The following is a 20,765-nucleotide window of genomic DNA, read 5'->3' on the forward strand; positions in this document are numbered from 1 at the left end:
ACTGAATTGCAAAGACAGTCAAGATTTGATGATCACACCTTGACACTATGTTGTATAGCAGCTTGGGACAGGGTTTAAGAATCAGGAAAGAGGACTGAATCATTTACTAAAATTATACAAGGCCCCAAAGAAGCTTCACTGATTTTTTTTTACAAAGATTGATGTCAGCTCTAAATAGAATGACATCAGATCCAGAATTTAAACAAATATTAATTCAATATAAAATGCTAATTCAGATAGCAAAAGGATGATTAAGCATTTAAAGGTAGGATCAGCACCAATAGATGAACGGGTTAAAATATGGCTAATATTGGATCTCATACTTATGATGCTGCTTTGATAGAAGAAATTTCTAGAAATTTTAAGAAAAATCAAAATTTCAGATGTTTTAGTTGTGGCAAAGGAGATCATTTGAAAAGAGACTGTAAGCAAGATGTTCCTAGAAACAATGTTTTTTCTAGAGATAATCCAAAAAGAGGGCCCCAGCCTTCTGGAATATGCAGAAGGTGTGCCAAAGGCCGGCATTGGACTAATGAATGCAGATATACAAGGGACAGGCACGGTAAACATTTGCCACAGGGAAATCCCTGAGGGGGCTCCCACAGGCCCCCATATCAAATTAGGCTCAATCATTCCATGTCAGCATCAGAGAAACCCATCTACACAGCAATTAAAAGACTTAAAAACCACACTGCTATGGATGTGACCAAAGACAGAAAAACTTCTATAGATACAACAAAAAGTTCAGGAGAGACCAGAAAACAAGTATTTTGGTGAACTGCCGTAAATGATCAGAGACCAAAGCTAAAAATACATATAAATGGCATTAACATTGAGGATTTAGTAGACACAGTTTTTTCCATATTACAATATAAAGGTTATTACAAGTATACTACACAATCCTACAGGACAGGCATTTTTATAAAGATCTAATTGCACTTTAAAAGATATGCTTAATAAACAGAAAGGGGTAATAAAGATCTCCAGAGATAGACTATACAATACTTTATTAACCTTAATTTTTTAAATGCTAATGAGAAAGGAACTATAGCTGTGGAGAGACACTGGATAGTGGAAAAAATTTTTAATTAAATCGGTCTGTATACTTCAAAGATGTGTTGATCTCAGAATGGAAACCAGGATATGTGTTATGTTGGGGAAGAGGTTTGCTTTTGTTTCCACAGGAAAAGACAAGCTATGGATACCATCAAGATTGATAAAGATTAGATTCAAACAGGAGAGACTTAATAATTAGGAGAGGTGATAGTTCATCAACCACATGGCCATTCCATCTAAATTAACTGATAAGAATGACAGACGCCTTTCATTTGGGTCAAACATAACCTGCCCCCCCCCAAAAAAAAGGGGGAGGAAACTCATGAAAGTCAGGGTTAGGTCAGGGTTTTGTTTTTGTCTTTCCAGGAGAATAAAAGCATTCAACTAAAGAATCTGAAGACCACTGAACAAATAGATTATCTGAAGAAGAAGGATAAATCATCCAGAGAAAATGTCCCAAGGAAAAGAATAAATGGGCTTAATGGTACAACACATTTCCAACAGGAAAAAAATTCATAAATCTTCCCAAATGTTTGTTTCTAGTGTTTTCTACAAATGTATAAGGCAAATGGCCTTTTTATAGACCCAACTCAATTAGAATTTAAAGCTACTTTGGAGTTGGAGCATGGTTCTCTCCTTCTTTGAACCCAATCATGTTTGCTAGAGGAAAATCCAAGGTCTCTGTCTCATGTCAGAAGAGCCACCTGATATGGGACAGAAGAAAACCAAAATTAAGGGACTATTCTATTGCCACTAATCTCAAAACTTTTCTTAAGGTATAAATATTATCTCAAAATTTATAGTATATACATATATATTATGTCATGATATTAATGGTCATATAGAATACTAGCTAATTCTGGAAATAGTCTTCATCTAGCTTCCTGTACCTAATTTTAGCCTTGAGTCTGAAGACGGTAACTAGGAACTAAGATTGTGTATCCCGAATGTAATTAATAGATTGTGATCCTTTAACCTCTCTGAGATCTGCTGCATATGACATTTAAAATGTTTAAGTTATTTACAGTGAATCGTGATCATTCCTAACAGCGACCTTTGAAGTCTCCAAAAAGTCCCACAAAGACAATTCCACCTTGATTGTAGTAACACCACTAAGCTAACAGACACCACTTAAAAATCATCTTTGGACTATAAACTGCTCAGTACAATTTCAAGGCAGTTAGCTAAGATGGTCCGGCATCATAGACTACTCCAGCCAGAGCTTCAGATAAGCCTTGCACTTTCCCATCACACAGAGACTGGACAACAGCTAGTTCTCCTAGGACATGATCATTATCTCAATTTTTCAGAGCACCCTAAAACTGCCATGACCCCCAAACATAAGAAGTAAATTTAAGAACAGGATGCCCACATTCTCAAGAGGAGGGGTGGGTAGTTTTGATCATTCAGTGGCTGTTAGTCATCATTTGGGGGGGGTTGGTTACAAGTTATTATTGGTCATAGTCAGGGAGGAAACTAAGCAAAGGGAATTAGATTCAGGGAATTTGTTCTGAAAAGAAAAAGGGGGGATATAGAAATGATAGAATAAAAGGGTAGATTATTGAATCTACTTTCAAACTAAAACAGCAACTACTACTCTCAAATAATTTACATTGGTATGGATTTTTATATATTGATACAAATTTAAGGTTAGTTTTGTTATACTGTATATATGTTCCTACTCTTGTTAAAGATATTCATAAACTGATACAAATTTAAGGTTATTTTTTTATACCGTATTATATGTTTGTATTTCTTGTATAATGTATGGTACATATATATCTCATTTTAAAATGTAAAGTTCTAATCCTTGAAATCTATTTAATATAATAAGAAAATACATGTTAGTAGTTAGTCATTTATAACAATCAAACTTACAATCATGTCAGGTATGTTTTCAAGGTCAAAGGGACATATTTAAATAGATAAATGGTCTGCAAAAACCCAAGAGAACTACAGAATATGGCACTTAAAATGTTTTAATAGCATAAGGCTTTTCATGATGGTGATACAGTCTGCCCTGGCAGCCCCAAATTAATTCAAAAGAGGCTGGCAGGCATGGAAGAACCTCCATATGGAGTTTGCTTTCATTTGCAGCCAAGTTAGCCACTGGGCAAAGAAACTGGCCTTGCTTCGACTCCTGACAATATGCTGTCCAAATTAGACAATCAGGACACAAAAGAAAACCACTGTTATACTTTGCCAAGACAAAGCAGGACAGTCCTTCAATATTCCTGCTTCACAAAAAAAGTCTATCAGATATTCTAGGCCTGTAGGCTAAAGATGGAAGCCCCAAAATTGCAGAGGAAACTTGGGGTGACTGTCCAGGTAGCCAGATGTCTTTGTCATTTCTTAGATTTGAAATTTGCTTCCTCTGCATTCCTGTTTAATCAGATAATAGTATATCCTTCTCAGGTCTCTGATGAGGTTAAAGATTAGATAGTTATAGTTATAATTTTCCATAGTTATGATAGAAAGGATATCAGGTACAAAACTTAGGACTCCCCAAGAAAGGATAGATAATGAACTATTTTCTTTAAATGTGCCAAATGGTAATGGACTGGACATTGTGAAGGTATTTCTTAGTTGATAATTATTCTTTTTTTTTTTTTTTGGTTTTTTCGAGACAGGGTTTCTCTGTGTGGCTTTGCGCCTTTCCTGGAACTCGCTTTGGAGACCAGGCTGGCCTCGAACTCACAGAGATCCGCCTGCCTCTGCCTCCCAAGTGCTGGGATTAAAGGCGTGCGCCACCACCGCCCAGCAAAATTTTTTTTTTGTTTTTTTTGTTTTGTTTTTCGAGACAGGGTTTCTCTGTGTAGTTTTGGTGCCTTTCCTGGGACTCACTTGGTAGCCCAGGCTGCCTCTGCCTCCCGAGTGCTGGGATTAAAGGCGTGCGCCACCACTGCCCGGCTTATTATTTTATATAGTTTTACAATGTTAGAGTCGAAACCCTTCCTTTTTATTTAGATAAAGAGGGGGAAATGTTGCAGATTTGTTTCTGTAGCCTTTCTGAGGCCACCAATGGAGTGAGACCTTGGTTTGAGGCCAGAGTAAACACTAAGCCGGCAAGAATGGACCATAGAGTTCTCTGGTGCACTGAGAGAAAGCTAGAGAGACACACAGAGGAGGAAGAAGGAGGGGCTGGTGGAGACCAAGGCCATTTTTTAAGCCTGGAAGGCAGAGATGAGAGTGGGTAACCGTTTCTCCATCCTCCATGGATCTCTCAGCTTTATTTCCCTAATATTTAACTCCCAAGATTTATTTTTTAATAAAACAATACAAAGAAGTCACAATAATTCTCTGCTTAGTTCTGACAACATGTTCACCAGACAGTAATGAAGGGAGATAATTTATGGTTCAGCTTTCCTTTCTGGTCCCTGGACACTGGCTGTCTGTATGGCTGCTGTGACTGGATAAACCAGAAGAATTCTCCACCATAGTCCATGCCTTCTCTTTAAGTTCCCAACAGAACCAGAGAAACTAGATATATTCAGTTAGAGAAGAGACATTTATAAGAGTGGGATGGACATGGAGCTTGTAGGAAAAGATGGGAGACATCCATCCATCCAAATGTTGGGCTGGCCTCTGCTGAGGACCATAAGTGTAAAAATTGGAAGAAAAATAGTACTGAGTGTGTGTGATAAAAACATGTAAAAAACCACAGAGAACTATGGATTTGCACTAGGGACCTCTTGATCTGCAGTCAAATGCTCTACCCCTGAGCTATGCTGCCTTCCTGTCAGATGTTTAGGAAGTGCCTTTCACCTTCACACTCAACATTCCTACAATTTACAGTTTTTACTTGTCTCACAAGATTTGGTAAGACCAGCACTGCTGCCTCCACAAACTCAGCTCAGACAGGTCCCACTCCAGTCCCCAGTGTCTCCAACTCTGCCCCATGTTGTCATTTTGGCACCCCCACACCTTAGCCTGTGGAACAGCATAGCTGGAGACAGAGAGACATAAGCTACTATAAAGGACTTCAGATTTACATGTCTGGTTTCTTCAGTTATACACAAGCCCTCAGTGTGAAGAGACCCTGCCTAACATCTTTGGGGAACTATGTGGTCCCTGCATGTGAAGACATCTCTCCAGCCCATGGATGATCTGAGTGTTGCCCCTGAGGGTAGTTGCTGGGTAGATGGTGAAGACATCTCTTCAGGACTGAGTGGGTCATTGAGGACCTCTGACAGCAGGGCAGGAGGACACAGAGGGTCAGGAATTCTGAAGCTGTGGCCTCTACCCTGGCCTTCAGATCGATCACCACTCCACACACTCATTGTCATATGTTTATATCAACATATATGGCACAATTCAATTATTTGGAAAACTCAATAATATTGTGAAAGATTATTAAGAAAAAAAAACACAGTACTGCTTCAAATTCTTTTCTTATTGCTCTAAAGGTTTCGCTGTCTCTTCTAGTCTTTCCTGTGCACTTATGTAAAATGCATACAGCATGGCATGTCTGATTTAATCAGGTCTAGACAACAGTAACTAACTGACTTGTAGAAGAGGATAATAATTTTCATGCATCTTCCATTCTCACTTTCCCATTACATTCACCTTTAGTTGGATGACATTCTATGTTTTTATCATGATGACTTGTCAACACTGTGTATAGTGGATGTGCATCATTCTAAACAGGACAAAGACATCGGGTAGAACTTCTGATTTTCCTGAAGTTAATGGTAGTCTTATGTTTAAACTGTGTCATATTAAATATTAAATATTTACATTTTCCACAAACCCTGAGTTCTCCATGAAATATTTTTCAGAATAATATTCCATGCATGGAAATATTTCTACTGTCTAATGAACATTTCAACTTTCTGTTTTCCAGGAGTGAACTGGGCTCCTGATCCTTTTGTTCTGGTTGTCCCCAAAGGCCTGCTGCATGATCAAGGCCCTGTGACTTCCTTCACCATGACATTCTTCTTTTCTACCATCTCTTCTGTGTGGAAGTGTCTTTTTGCAAGATTTTGAGTTCTTGGATGTTTCTTAACAAAATGACACTCCTTCTTTTGGGAGATGAACCCCTTCTGTGAGAGGTGAATGGATGTAAAATTTATAGACTTTGTATGTCTGATAAGGCATATAATTCTCACCACTCATTATACTAATATCTCTATATTTAATTTAAGGATTTTTTTCATAAAATTATGTGGTGGTTTGAATGAGAACAGCCACCATGAGTTCATATATTTGAATGTTTGGTCTCCATTTGGTGGACTGGTTAGGAAGGATTAGGAGGTTTGACTTTGTTGGAGATGTGTCACTGGGAGGGAGCTTCATGGTTTCAAAATCCCAGATTAGGTCAGTCTTACTCTCTGCCTCCTGCTTGTGGATCAGGTGTAAACTCTTAGGACTCTAGTGCCATGCCTGCCTACCTTCACCATGCTTCCCACCATGATGATCATGGACTAACTCTCCAAATCTGTAAGCAAGCTCCCATAAATGCTTTCTTTATAAGTTGCCTTCATCATGGTGTCTTTTCACAACAAAGGAACACTACATTGACTGTATATGTTACACTATAGTAACACAGAATAGTAACTAGGACAAAAGTTGATACCAGGGCTTGTGTTATTGCTATGACAGGTCTGACATTGCTGGGTTTGGGTGGAATATGGAAGACGTTGGGACTTTGGATTAGAAAGACAGTTGAATGTTGTGTGACTTACCGGGTCATACTAATAGGAGCTTGGAAAACAGTAGTGCTTATCTTATGATATGTTCACAAAGTGTGTGTTTATACAAAAAAAAAAGTGACAAAAGGTCATGTCTAAAAATCTGCCTGAGGATAAATTCAAGAGTTTTGGATGTATCACTGGCAGAGGAGATTCCAAGACAGCCTGGTGTTGATGGTGTCACATGGTTACTACTGATCACCCTTCTGCAGACCTACAATGAAAAGGAGCAAGAAGGGCAAAGTAAAATACAAAATGGATGACACTGGTTCCTTGGAGTCATCCATCACCTTTGGTTCTTATATCCTTTCCGCCTCCTCTTCACCGTAGAATCCTCAGACTTGAATAGAGGGGGTTGATGAAGGCATCCCATTTAGGACTGAGTGCTCCAAAGTCTCTCACTCTCTGTCCATTGTCCAGTGTGGGTCTCTGTGTTCATTTCCATCTACTGCAAGGAGAAGCTTCTCTGATGTGGATTGAGCAATATAGCAGTATGTCATTAGGAATTGTTTTATTGCTATGTTCCTTAGCAGAAAACTAGTAGTGGGGTTTTCTCCAAGGGCCCATGACCTAGATGGCTATTGTAGCAATGTAACATATGGGTTCTGTCTCATGGATTGGCCCTTAAACACAATTTTGTAAAAGTAGTGGTTACTCCTATAACATTTGTGTCAGTATTGAACTAGTATGTCTTGTAGTCAGTTATGTCTTGTAGTCAGTTATGTCTTGTAGTCAGTTATGTCTTGTAGTCAGTTATGTCTTGTAGTCAATTATGTCTTGTAGTCAGTTATGTCTTGTAGTCAGTTATGTCTTGTAGTCAGTTATGTCTTGTAGTCAGTTATGTCTTGTAGTCAGTTGACTGTTGCAGGTCAAGGATTTGTATCTGGGTGATATTGATAATTAGCTTTCTCCTCTGATAGTGCACAGGGTAATTACTAGCACCATGAATGCTTGTCAGTTGGTATGAAGAACTTAAGCACCACCTTAACTTCTCTGTTTTATGAAATAAGGGCTGTCTTCAGACAATCAATCTACTTCAAGATGCAGCAATACCACTCTTAAAAATCTACCCAAAGGACTCTCCATCTTACTGAAAAAATACTCATCCATTTTCATTACTGCTCTATTCATAATAACCAGAAATAGGAAACACCCTAGATGTCCATCAATTCATGAATGGATAATGAAAATGTGGTACATTTACACAATGGAACATTACTCAGATTTTAAGAAAAATGTAGTTTTGAAAATTCCAGGACAATGGATGGAGCTAGAGACAATCATTCTGAGTGAGGTTCAAATAACCAAAAAAGCAAATATTTCATGTCTTCTCTTATACATGGATGTAAGCTTATAAAAATTTGACCTGTGGGTTACAACCCAACTAACCACAGCATTTAGGCACCTGTTAAGGGACAATGGGGAGGAAAGGATCTTCCAAAGAAGGGGAAATAGAAAATAGTCATACAGAGAGATAAAGGGGAAATCAAAATAGCATCATTTAACTTGGAGGAAGATGAGAGACATGGACAAGAAAAGGCTATGGGAAGGGACACTAACAATGGTCATTTAAAAACTACACAGAAACCAGATATTTTAGGAGCCTCCTGAAATATGTGCTTATAGGAAAGGAAATTAAATGCCAGTAAGTAAAACCTCCAGAGCCAGAAATCGGTTATATCATGTAGAATTGCTGGTCAAAGGGGTTCCATGGAACCCTCCACAAAAAAAAATTATTACCAGCTTTTCCCAAGACTATTATTGGTTATTCTCCACAACGAGAAGGTAAGGCCCTATTGCTGAGGACAAAATATGTTTCTTTAAAATATTTTCATTAGTTCTTGGAGAATTTCATACAATGTATTTTGATATATTCACTCTCAACTCCTTTACTTAATTCCTTGTCCCAGATCCATCCTACATCTACACCCCTAGGTTTATGTCCTCGAATGTGAGCTAGCCATATGCTTCTGGGTGTGGGGTCATCCACTGGAACATCAGTGACTTACCAGACGCCATACCTTAGAGAAAACTATTTTCCCTCTCCCAGAAGCTATCAATTACTTAACACCCAACCCATGAGCTTGGTTCTCCAGATGGGTGTGGAGGATGAGCTGAATGCAGACTTCCGACATTAGTGCTTCTGTCACATCTGTGAACTAGGACAGGAGGGTGTTGGTCATGAGGAGGAGGCACACAGGTGTGCAGCTGGCTCAGGACTGGGCCTCATAGGAGAAAGCAGATGACAGCAGAGTACTAGAAAGTACAGATGTCAGGGAGTGAACATACAGGTTCAGAGATGTATATCAGATATATGTAAAGCAGAAGGGGGCATAGCTCAGGGGTAGAGCATTTGACTGCAGATCAAGAGGTCCCCGGTTCAAATCCGGGTGCCCCCTTTCTAGTGTCTCTTTTAGATACAAGAGACCAAATCTGAAGTATTGGTTAACACAGAGCCAACTAATGCACTGTGTTCTCCTGTGCTCTGTATTCTGCTCAGGCCTGGCCCCTGTTTTCTTCTCTGAGAGAAGCTACTACAGGACTCATTGTGAGAACCATCCAGGTCACGCTTACATTGTGACACACTCTGGCCTCCAAGGCTCTGTATGGCTCAGTCAGTGCAGGAAATCAGCCTGGAAGAGTCCTAGGAAGATGAGAGCAGGATTCTCCCTCTGGCAACTTTCCATAGTCAATCCCTCAGGAAGTCACTCCTGACCCCCAGAAAGGACACTCCTTACATGCTATTTCCCCTAGCCTATGCTTTGGCTCCTGCTTCTTCTGAGGAAAGACTTGGATCCGTGAATTTGTCTCCTATTTAGACTAAGACTCTGAGGAATGGCTGACCTCACTTTGTGTCCTCAGCATGGCTGATAGTGACCAGAACATAGGAAGCTCCATGTGTGTTTATTTAGTGAATAAATGATGGAGGGAAGTAAAGGGCACCCTCCTGATACCTTTGAGTACAGATAAAGTTCTCTTATGCAAAAGGTTTGGACCACTGAAAATCCAGAACCATCAGCTCTTGTCTTGGCCACTTAAGGAAAATTGAGTGTGAACTTAAGGAAAACACCACAGTCAAGTGTCCTTTTCATGTCCAAAGCTGATGTCTTTGACACACATGAGAGAATGGACATTGAGATGGCCTGACTAAGGTTGGAGAGAAGGATAGAGGGCAGACTTTAATAGAAAAAGCTTGCCAGGTCAAGATCGTTATGAGGAACCAGTTGATCGTGAACACGTAGGAAGCCTGGGTGTGGTGCCAAGGTTGAAGAGATGCTAATGAGAGGTTACCTTACCTATAAGTGGGGGTATAGCTCAGGGGTAGAGCATTTGACTGCAGATCAAGAGGTCCCTGGTTCAAATCCAGGTGCCCCCTTGCTTAAATTTGATTTTGGTTATTAATTCACCATATGCACCTTGAGGAAGACTTCAGTGAAGCTAAGAGGTCTCCATTAGTTGAAGTTTATTGAATAAACTCCAGAGCTCCCCACTCTGGGTAGCATAATACAGAATAATTTGATGTCCTATGAGAGGATGACTTAGCCTCTTAACAGAACTCTCACCAAAGGGCCCAACACTCGTGACTGAATCCACACTCTACCCCCCATTACCACGATGACCAGAAACAGAAAATGATGGAAGGACAAATACTAGAAAATTTACCATCAAGGGAGATATGGCTTCTATCAGATTTGGTAAGTACTAGGCACAATGGATGAAAAATAAACTCAGTAGCAAATGTCAAAAAAATCTAAGACCAAAGGGAATATCTTAAAAACCTGGGCTACAAGGAGCAGGTGATGCTTACAGGACAAGAAATCACCATGGCAGTAACCTGTCAACGGCACTCCTTGACACTAGGAGACAATAAGGAACATGGTTGGGCAGAGCTCCAGCACACTCCTGACCAACAACTCAAAGGGAGGTATCCCTGCCCAGAACTGGATGTTTTATTTGGTCATCTATAGCTTCTCAGATGAGCATAATCCCCTGTGTGGGGCAATTCCAATTAAACTCTGGTGTCCCAGAGGCCCTAGGACAATACAGGCTATTGTCATTGCTTTCAGACACTCACCAGAACTTGCTTACAAAACTCTATTGCTGAAGACACCACACAAACTAGTCACAGCACTTGGGGGATCAAGTTGGAAGCTTCCTCTCTGTTGGCTAGCTTTGTTCCAGCTGGAAAGTGTTTGCCAGTGATTTATGACCTTGTACCTGTGCATACTCACCTCATTAGCACCATATCTATGCACTGCCTCACTCAAGGATACTCAGTGACTTTTCACCTCCAGTGCCCGAGGCAACCTGTCTCACCACTAATGAAAATCAGTATTTGAGAGAGAGGGGGACATTGTAAACTTCCTACATCAGTGATTGTGTGTGTGTGTGTGTGTGTGTGTGTGTGTGTGTGTGTGTGTGTGTGTATTTGTCTGTGCGTGTGCATGTATGGTGTATTTGTACATCAGTGCATGTGTATGCCATGGAGTATGTGAGGAGGTCAGAGGAAAGCCTGAGGTGTCACACTTCACCTTCGGTTTTATTTGAAGCAGAGTACATCCTATTACTAAAAACTAGGCTGCACACTCCAGGTTAACAGGCTGTGAGCTTCAGGAAAAAAATCTCCTGCCTCCAGCTCCCATCTTTCCTTAGGAGTGCTTGGAGTACATACATGTGACCCCACATCTTTTTTCATATAGGATATACATATATGTGCATGTATCCAAACCGAGATTCTCAGGCTTGTGCAGCAAGAGCTAATGCCTGCTGAGCCACCTCACTAGACAGCGTTGTGGGAATTTGATTTTTATTTTCATTTTTGGTTTTATACAATCTTGGTCACTTGGCAGAATTAGCTGAGAGCTCTGCACAGTGCTGGGTAGTCATCTTCCTTCTCTGTCTTCAGCACAGTGGAGGCTGTGGAGCTGTCCGTGGTACCTCCTGATGCTCCAGAGCTGCCAGGTCTGCTGCAGCTACACGTGGCGCTGCGGCAAATGCTGTATGGAAAAAGTTTGAATATTCGAGGGTAATTCTGCTTTGTGGAGCGAAACTTAAAATGCTGAAGCATTGTTGCCACAGTGCAGATCCTGACCAGTTATAAGAGGTGCCAGTCAACGGCCACCATTGGATGCCTACCAGGCCAACAAGCAGCCTAGAATGCAGGAGACTGTGTGCTTCACCTCAACAGTCTGGGATCCCCATTCCCCAGCTCTGGAGAATCAACTGGAGTTCTCCAGTGTAGACAGAAGGCAGCACACTCCTGACCCACTATGTTTAGAGTCATTTCCCCTGCCCACTTGCTGTGCTGGCTTCCACAGATGGTTCAAGAATCAGATACTGGTTCTTTCTACTGAAACCACCATGGACTAGGACTAGAGAACTCACTCTGTCTTGCAAATATAAATGAAGACTTGGTCACCTGAAAATGTGGGACCCAAGGTACACACTCAGCCAGCTGGCAGACACCTTACACTGCTCAGCAAGCAGATGGGTGGTGACACATCCCTGCCCTCTGTGGGGTGAATCCCACACATCTGAGTCTTCTCCCCACACTCTGTGTGAAGTAGAGGGGAGCCTGGTAGGCTACAGTGACCAGGATAAGGGAGAAGGCCGCCTTTGTTCTGGTTTCTGAGGCTACAAGTAGAGTCACTTTGTCACATATCACTGGGGACTTTTAGTCCTTGGACAGAGGATTTGTAGGCTGAGGAGGACAGTAAGAAAAAAGAAACCAGCATAGCAGAAATGCCCACCAAGAAGAGACAAAACTGAAGGAAGGAAAAGGGAGACAGGACTCAAGGGCTGGATGCTGGAGCCAGAGCTCAATGCTTACAAACACATGTTGCTCTTGCAGAGGACCCAGGTATGATTCCTGGCACCCAACTTGACAGCTAACCACCGTGTCTAACTCCAGCTCCAGGAGGTCTGACATGCTCTCTGTGCTGCTTGGGCACCAGGTAGTCATGTGTAGTACAGACACACACGCAGGAAAAACAGCCATATACACAAAATTAAGAAAAAACTGAAGGACATGTTGGTGCTGCACAGTGTTAAGAGTGGGACACACTGACCCACTGACTCTGCATCAGAACTCCTGGACAGCCTCTGATTCAGGACATCCCTCTACAGTGCAAGGTTATGGAGCCACTAATGAAGAACTTCTGAAACAGACACAGGTCATTAACCATCGATGGGACCTCACTTATGATTGATATCTGATGTCCCTCCCCAAAGACACCGACAGCGCCCTAGGAGGGACAGTGTTGGAGGTGACCAGTGAGCAGAACACTAATGAGAGATGCCAATTTTAGGCTTTCAAATGAAGGGAAACAGCAGTTGGAAGCACCGGGATTTGAACTCAGAACCTTAGCCTGCTGTCAAACATTCTATTATGGGTTGTACTCTCATGGATTGAGAGAGTATTCTCGGTATTTCACCTTGTTTGCCATGCCTGTGCATCCCATAATATAGGTACATTATATAAAGCACACTCTGAGCCCTAGAGGCCACTTTATCTCAAAGGTTCTTTTCCACCAGGAATCATAATGTGAATTCCTATAATAAGACAGAGACTCTGCCTTCTCCTCGGTCAGTACCTGATGGGTGTGGGGAACAGATGTGGGAATCAGAGCTTGTCAACAGAGCTACCACAAGAAATGTGTTGTGTCCTAATAATTTTATCCCATTTTTCAAAAGCCACGGTCACAATGCAACTCAGTCAGTGGTACACTTTTGGATGGCAGGGTTTCCGTGGGACACTCTTTTCCCATCTAAGAGAATTTCTTATGTATCACTTTAGCCAAATCATTCTTCACAAGGGGTAAACAAGCCACACAGCCAAGGATTATGTAACTGGAAGGCTCAGGGTTTTCTTCCTACTGTGAACTGATTTAGTCAAGGGCTCCTATCATGAGACACATCAGCTTCACTTTTTCCAACAGCAAAGTCTATCTGCCATTGTCTCTGAATTCTCTTCATAACCAGTCAGTTCTCATGGGCACTCAAATACTTCTCATAGAATCAGTGGCAAATTCAGCCTGTCACAAATCGCTCACACAGTCATCACTTTACTCTGAAATATCCTCCACCTTTGTAAGCTCAACTATATGTTTTTATGCCTTTTGGGTCATCACGACAGCCATTCCACCCATGCTCAAGTATTCCCTCACCATCTTTCCAGCAGCGAGCACTCTGCAGGGCCTGTGCTTTGGAATCAAACAAGACAACCCAGTGGATGTTTGGGTGACATCCTAATGCTGCCAGACTTACAAAAGGAACAATTCACCTTCCTAATCAGAGAGCACTCCTCTGCTGGCATCTCTTCAACACCTGACAGTAGTGAGTTAGTGACTAAAAAGTTCAGAAACCTCGGCTGATGTCCTGTACCTCCTAGAGTCTTTGCCCACAGGTAGTGTTTGTGCATGCTGGCACAGCCTCAGATTCTGACCCTCCCCCACCCCGTCTCAGCCTGCCAGTAGAGTCTTGGAATGCAGAATGCAGTCCATCACTGGATGGGCAGCTCTGGACCACACTGAGACCATTGCTCATTAAGAGGGGACACCAGAGGAAGGTATATTCTATCCTCATTTCTGCTGCTGTGATAAAATGCCCAGGCAAGAGGCAAGTGAGGGAAAGGGTTGGTGTTAGCTCTCAATTTCAGGACACAGTCCCTTATTTCAGGGAAGTCAAGGCAGCAGGGACTTAAAGCTGTTAGTCACATCACATCTACCATTAACAGCAGAGAAAAATAAGTGCATGCATGCTTGTTAGTGCTGAGCACACTTTCTACACTCACACAATCCAGGATCCCTGCCTAGGGAACACTGCTGTGTCTTCATACATCAATTGACTTAATCATCAAGACAATCCCCAACATCAAGGAACACAGGCCAACCTGATCTAGACACTGTGTTCTTCATTGAGACTTTATTTCCATGTGATTATACACTGCATCACATTGACTATTAAAACTTACTGTCCCTGTGAGGATGAGGGAAAGAATACAGATGGGGAAAAACAAGAAGATAGAGAGGACTCAGCAAAGGTCAGAGGTCAGCTCTGTGCATTATACTACTGCAATTTGTGGGTTCCAGCCTTTGGACCAGTGGGTGATTATATTGTCACTGAGAATGGAACCCACAGATGTAAATGGGGCATAGAAGCATTGCTTCTAGAAACTTCAGCTAATGAAGACTTTCTACCTTCGTGGGTGGCCTCCCTAAGATGAACCTGGGAAGTCATTGACCAGAATCCAGCATAAATAAGGGGGCACCCGGATTTGAACCGGGGACCTCTTGATCTGCAGTCAAATGCTCTACCCCTGAGCTATACCCCCACTTGTACCAGTGTGCCCAGTTAATAAATTTCATTTGTGTGGTAATATAGTTTGACTATAAAGGTGAATTACAGATCTACTCAGACCTACTCTCCAGAAGCAGCCAGACCTGACTGGTGAGATGCCTTCCTCAGCTCTGCAGCTTTCCAGGCCCATCCTTGATCAGCACCATCAGCCAAGGAAATGGAGAGGAGCAGGAGGAAATGCAGACCCTGAGCCCATTTCACACTGCTGTCCTGGGTTAGCTCCTGAACTGGCCAAGTGCCTTCCACCTGGGCCCCCAGACACTCCTCTCCTCCTTCCCTGAAGACAGAATGGCTGCCTCTCAGAGTCTCTCACAGTGCCCTAACCTGCCCTGTCAGCAGCAACACTGCAGGATCCCTCTCTCCTGGTACAGCAGCTGAGCCAGGCTTTAGCCTTTGAGGATGAAGCAAGTGAGCAGTGGGCCCTGGAGGGGGAAGAAGCTCACATGGGAAAGGTCCACCCCACACAGACAGCCTGGTTCTGGAATTTGTCTCCTTAGTTCTGACTACAGCCATGGAGGGAGATAATTTATGGTTCGGCTTTCCTTTCTGGTCGCTGGACACTGGCTGTCTGTATGGCTGCTGTGCCTGGAAAAACCAGAAGAATTCTCCACCATAGTCCTTGCCTTCTTTTTAAGAACCCATCCAAACCAGAGAAACTAGATATGTGCAGGAAGAATAGAGACACTTAATAAGAGTAGGAGGGACATGGAGCTTATAGGAAGAGGTGGAGGCAGCCATCTATCCACATGATAGGCTGGACTATATCTCCCAGCTCTGCTGAGGACCATAAGTAGAATAAACAGAAGAAACTTAGGACTGAGTTGTGTGATAACTCCATTGATAAAATCATAAAGAAGTAAACTTATGGCAGGGGGCACCTGGATTTGAACCAGGGACCTCTTGATCTGCAGTCAAATGCTCTACCCCTGAGCTATACCCCCTTCGCCATGCTAGAGGTGTTTAGAAAGTGCCTTTCTTCTTCATACCCAACATTCCTACCACTTCTAGTTTTTACTTGTCTCAAAATATTTTTTTTGCACTAGCACTGCTGTCTGCTCCCATAAACTCATCCCAGACATGTCCCTCTCCAGTTCCCAGTGTCTCCAATTCTGCCCCTGTGGCTGTGTCTCCATACACACACACACACACACACACACACACACACACACACAGTCTCAGCCTGTGGACATAGCACAGATGGAGACAGGAGAACATAGGCTCCTACAAGGGTCTTTAAATTTACATGTAGGAATTCTTCAGTAGTACAAGCCCTCGGTGTGAAGAGACCCTCTCTAATGTATTTTCAGACATATGTGGTACCTGCATGTGAAGACATCTCTCCAGACCATGGATGATTTGTGTGTTAGCCTCTGAGGGTTGTTGCTGCTTAGATGGTGAAGATGTGTCTTCAGGCCTGAGTGAGTCATTGAGGAGCTCTGAGAAGTATAAGGAAGACAGCAGAGCAGGAAGATATAGAGGGCCTCTGTTTTAGAACTAGGTAATTCTGAAGCTATGGGCTCTATATTGCCTTTCAAATCTATCCCCAAGTCATAGATGGTTTTAATCTGACTTTTGTGGTTATTTCAGTAAAAACGGCTCCTGTAGGTTCAAATATTTGAATGTTTGGTCTCCAGTTATTGAAACTGTTTGGGAAGGATTAGGAGGTGTTGGACGTGTGTTACTGCGGGGTGGCTTTGAGGCTTCAAGATCCTGAGGCAGGACCAGTATCAATCTCTCTGCTTTCAACTTAAGGACCACGTGGGCTCTCAGCACCATGCCTTCCTGCCAGCTGCCACACTCCTTATAGTGGTCATCATGGAGTAATCCTCTGAAACCATGAGCAAGCACTGAATGAAATGCTTCCTTTTATGCACAGCCTTGATTGTGGTGTCTCCTCTCAGCAACAGAACAGTATCTAAGATAATGTGGTGTTGTTTTTATCAAGGGATCTTGCACAAGTACATTTAGAGGTCAAATGTTATTTGTAAAGCCTGTCAAGAAAAAAAAACAACCCTTTTTTTTGTATCTGTTTCCTGCTTCTAAGATGGATCCATTCTGACTGTATCCTCCTGTCTGTCTCTGTGCCAGTAAATCAAATCACCATTCTGTGATCTGTCTCATTTAATACAGTCTTGACATCAGTAACTGACTCACTTTTGTACATAAGGATTGTATGTCATGTGCCTTCCGCTATACTCGTTTTCAAATGTATTGCTATCTCAACTTTTGTTTGAATTGTCTTCTATATTTCTATCAGGATAATTAGGTAATAATATCATGGATTATATAGACGGTGTTAAGTAGGGCTAAGATTTTGGGTAGAGCCTTTTGCTTTCCTGGAAGCTAGTGACAACCTTATATTTTAGACACCCTCATAGATACACCTAGAGTTGTGTTTCGATGGTGATTCCACATCTAGCCAAACTGACAATCAAGATTAAGTACCACACTGCACCCTCTATGAACCTTACACTACACCCTGGTTCCTAAAGTCTCATGCTTCTGTCATAATGCACAGCAGCGTTAGTCAGTCTCCAAAGCCTTAACAATCTCAACATTGCACAAAGTTTCTTCTGAGAAGCAAGGTATTTTCTTTATGAGGTTATATACTTCCAATATGCAATCTTACTGTTCTATTGCTGTGAAGACACACCATGACCAAGGCAATTTATAAAAGAAAACATTTAATTGGGAGCTCATGGTATCAGAGGGTTGGTTAGTCCATGATCATCATGGTGAAAAGCATGGCAGCAGGCAAGCAGGTATGGTACTGGAGCGGTAGCTGAGAGCTTATGTTTCAATCCACAAGCATGGGACAGAGACAGAGAGCTAACTGGGAATGGTGTGGGCTTTTGAAGCCTCCACGCCCACACCCAGTGACACACCTCCTTCAACAAGACCACAACTCCTAATCTTTTCCAAACTGTTTTACCAACTGTGGGCCAAACATTCAAATATACAAGCCTATGAGGACCATTCTCCCTCACACCACCACATACAACAGACAGCATGAGCATTCCTGTTCCAAAAGGGAGGAATGGGGGTGCAGCAAGGAAAGACTGGACCCAAGTAAGACTGAAGCTCAACAGGGAAACACCTTCAGCTCCATTTCTGGTACCAGGCTCATGATGGTCACCTATGCTCCAACACTCTTGGGCAGCATTACATTCCCAACTCTGCTCCCTGAAGCATATATAAACTATGTCTCGGTTGGCTCAAGTCTCTGCCTGCAGCTTTCCTGAGTGGTCATTCCATAAATCTGACTTCTCTATACCCCAGGGTCTTCATTGCAATTTAAACTTTAATTTCCCAGTGTTAATTTTTTAAAGGCTTATTTTATTTTAAATGTATGAATGTTTACCTACATGTATGTCTGTGTGCCATATGTATACAGTGCCCACAGAAGCCAGAAGATGGCATTGGATCCCCTGAAACTAGAGCTACAGGTGGTTGTGAGCTGCCATGTGGGTGCTATAAATCAAACCTGGGGCTTCACCAAGAGCAGCCAGTATTTTTAACTGCTGAGCCATCTCCAGCCCCAGCTTCCCAGCTTTACATAATGGTATCTAAGGGCCTCCTTACAGAGAATCCAACCCTACCACACATTGACTGCCTCAACAGCTTTCTGGAACTTGGTGCAAGCTTAAATGACCACCTAATTTTTGTATCCTTCATGCCTGCAAAAGCACATGAGCCATGCTTCCAAGTTCTGCTGACAGCCTCAGGTGTAGTCTGTCTGTTTGGACCACAAGTTGCTCCATCCTCTGTGTGCCTCCCGGGATACATGTGAGAAAATGCTTGCCTACGCAGTTGCTTCTAGGCAAGAAACCACAGATACCATTTTCAGGTCAGGCTCTTTCTTTTGAAATGAGTTTGCATTTGCCCAATCTAAGCCTGTGCAGTGGGGTCTGGCACTCAGAGCACCTGTTCCGTTGTCCCTGTGCAGAACACTCTGCTCTTCTCTGTGGTGCTAATGTCTTTCCACTGCTTTTCCACTCTACCCATCTGCAATTTTAAACTCCATCACACTTTTTTCCTCACAAACTGCACGTTTTGTTTCTCTGTCCCACTTGCCGCTCTCTTACTATTCATCTGGATGAGAGCAATGAACAGTGACATGACCCAACTTGAATTCCATTCACCTTAAAATTTCTTCCACCAGATAAGTTCATTGCTTTTTAATTCAGCCTCACTCAAGTTCTCAGGACACAGGGTGACACAGAGCAAAACCAGATTATTTGCCAGAATGAATAGCCACTAGCCATGTTTCTGATAGAATTCCTGCTCTCCTGTTCTCACCTGGAACCTCGTGAACTTGGCTTCCCTCTTTGCATTATTCTCAGGAATCAGACCTTCTCAACTCCCACTGAAACGGTCCACTGATCCCTGCCTATAGCATCATAGGGCTTCTCTAGACCACATCTCCAAACTCTTCTACATTCCTCCTGCAAACCAGTTCCAAAGGCCCAAGAAGCTCATGGTCAAGCTCACCACAGCCCCATGCCTCGGTACCAGTTGCCTAGGTACTTACTTTCCTTGGTGCTGTGACCAAATACCTGACCAGGAGCAAATCAATGGAGGGAGAATTCATTTTAGCTCACAACTCAAGGATATAAAGTGCATTCACGGGGAGGGGCCAGACGCGGCAGCAGGAATGTGAGACAGATGGCCACATTGTATCCAGTCAGGAAGTACAAACAGCTGAATAGTGGTACTCGCCTCATTTTCTACTGCTTAGTCAGTCTTTACTGTTTAGTCAGCCTTGGGCCCAAGCCCTCGGGATGAGCTGGCATACATGCCTCTTCAGTTAAACCTTACAGGAAACATTCCTACAGACACACCCAAAAGTGTGTTTTCATGCAATTCCACATCTGGGCAAACTGATGAGGAAGCGTAACCATCCCACATATTACAGAGTCTGTTCATGAACACAGGGCCAACTGCAGTAGCAGAGGGCAGTTACAAGCCTTCTGCCTCAAAGTGCCTTGCAGGCTCCCTAGGTGACAGCAACCTCCCAGAACTCATGGTGCTACTTCAAATACCCTCGCCTTTTTTGTTCTTTAGTTTTCTATGAAGAGCTCAGGATGTAGAAACTGCCACAGGCTAAGATGTCCTTGTGAATGGAAATTCAGGGTTAATGTTCCTATTAATCCAAAGATGGTGCCTATGTGTGTTGAGACAAGACTACCCACAGAGAGGGGGGAGGGAGGGAGGGAGAGAGAGAGAGAGAGGGAGAGAGAGAGAGAGAGAGAGAGAGAGAGAGAGAGAGAGAGAGAATGTAAGAATCAGCACTGGGGTGGGGACAGATCCATCCCCAGTGAAGCTCACCCGCAGCTACTAAAAGCTGGGAAGCTTTCTAACAAGCTTATAAACGATCTGCTTCCTCCTCTTCCCTCGCAGGAGAACACCAACATCTTGGAATTCAAAGGTAAATGGAATTTCCACAAGTAAAATACTAAAGGGGTTGAAGGCACATAGATTTGAATCACTGATTACTTTATCTGGACCTGGGCACATGTTCAGTTGTTTCTAATAAGCATGATTGTAGCAACAATGTGTGTGTTTCTTTTGTCCCTCTGTAGGAATGGCTCCATTATGAATTGAACCTGCCCCTACTCTTCTACTTCACCAAACCCCAATGTCCTTCTACCCAGCAACCTA

At 42.7% G+C, this 20,765-nt stretch overlaps 4 non-coding genes across 4 annotated transcripts; 2 read left to right on the forward strand and 2 right to left on the reverse strand.

The window, feature by feature from the left end:
- Window positions 1–9,073: 9,073 nt before the first annotated feature.
- Window positions 9,074–9,145, forward strand: Trnac-gca (transfer RNA cysteine (anticodon GCA)). The gene has a single exon. It is a non-coding gene; the product is annotated as a tRNA-Cys (tRNA).
- A 905-nt stretch (window positions 9,146–10,050) lies between these two features.
- On the forward strand, window positions 10,051–10,122 carry Trnac-gca (transfer RNA cysteine (anticodon GCA)). The gene has a single exon. It is a non-coding gene; the product is annotated as a tRNA-Cys (tRNA).
- Window positions 10,123–15,006: 4,884 nt separating this feature from the next.
- Trnac-gca (transfer RNA cysteine (anticodon GCA)) lies at window positions 15,007–15,078 on the reverse strand. The gene has a single exon. It is a non-coding gene; the product is annotated as a tRNA-Cys (tRNA).
- An 895-nt stretch (window positions 15,079–15,973) lies between these two features.
- Window positions 15,974–16,045, reverse strand: Trnac-gca (transfer RNA cysteine (anticodon GCA)). Its single transcript has one exon. It is a non-coding gene; the product is annotated as a tRNA-Cys (tRNA).
- Window positions 16,046–20,765: the final 4,720 nt, after the last annotated feature.

This window comes from Peromyscus eremicus, chromosome 3, assembly GCF_949786415.1.
Source record: "Peromyscus eremicus chromosome 3, PerEre_H2_v1, whole genome shotgun sequence".
Taxonomy (NCBI): Eukaryota; Metazoa; Chordata; class Mammalia; order Rodentia; family Cricetidae; genus Peromyscus; species Peromyscus eremicus.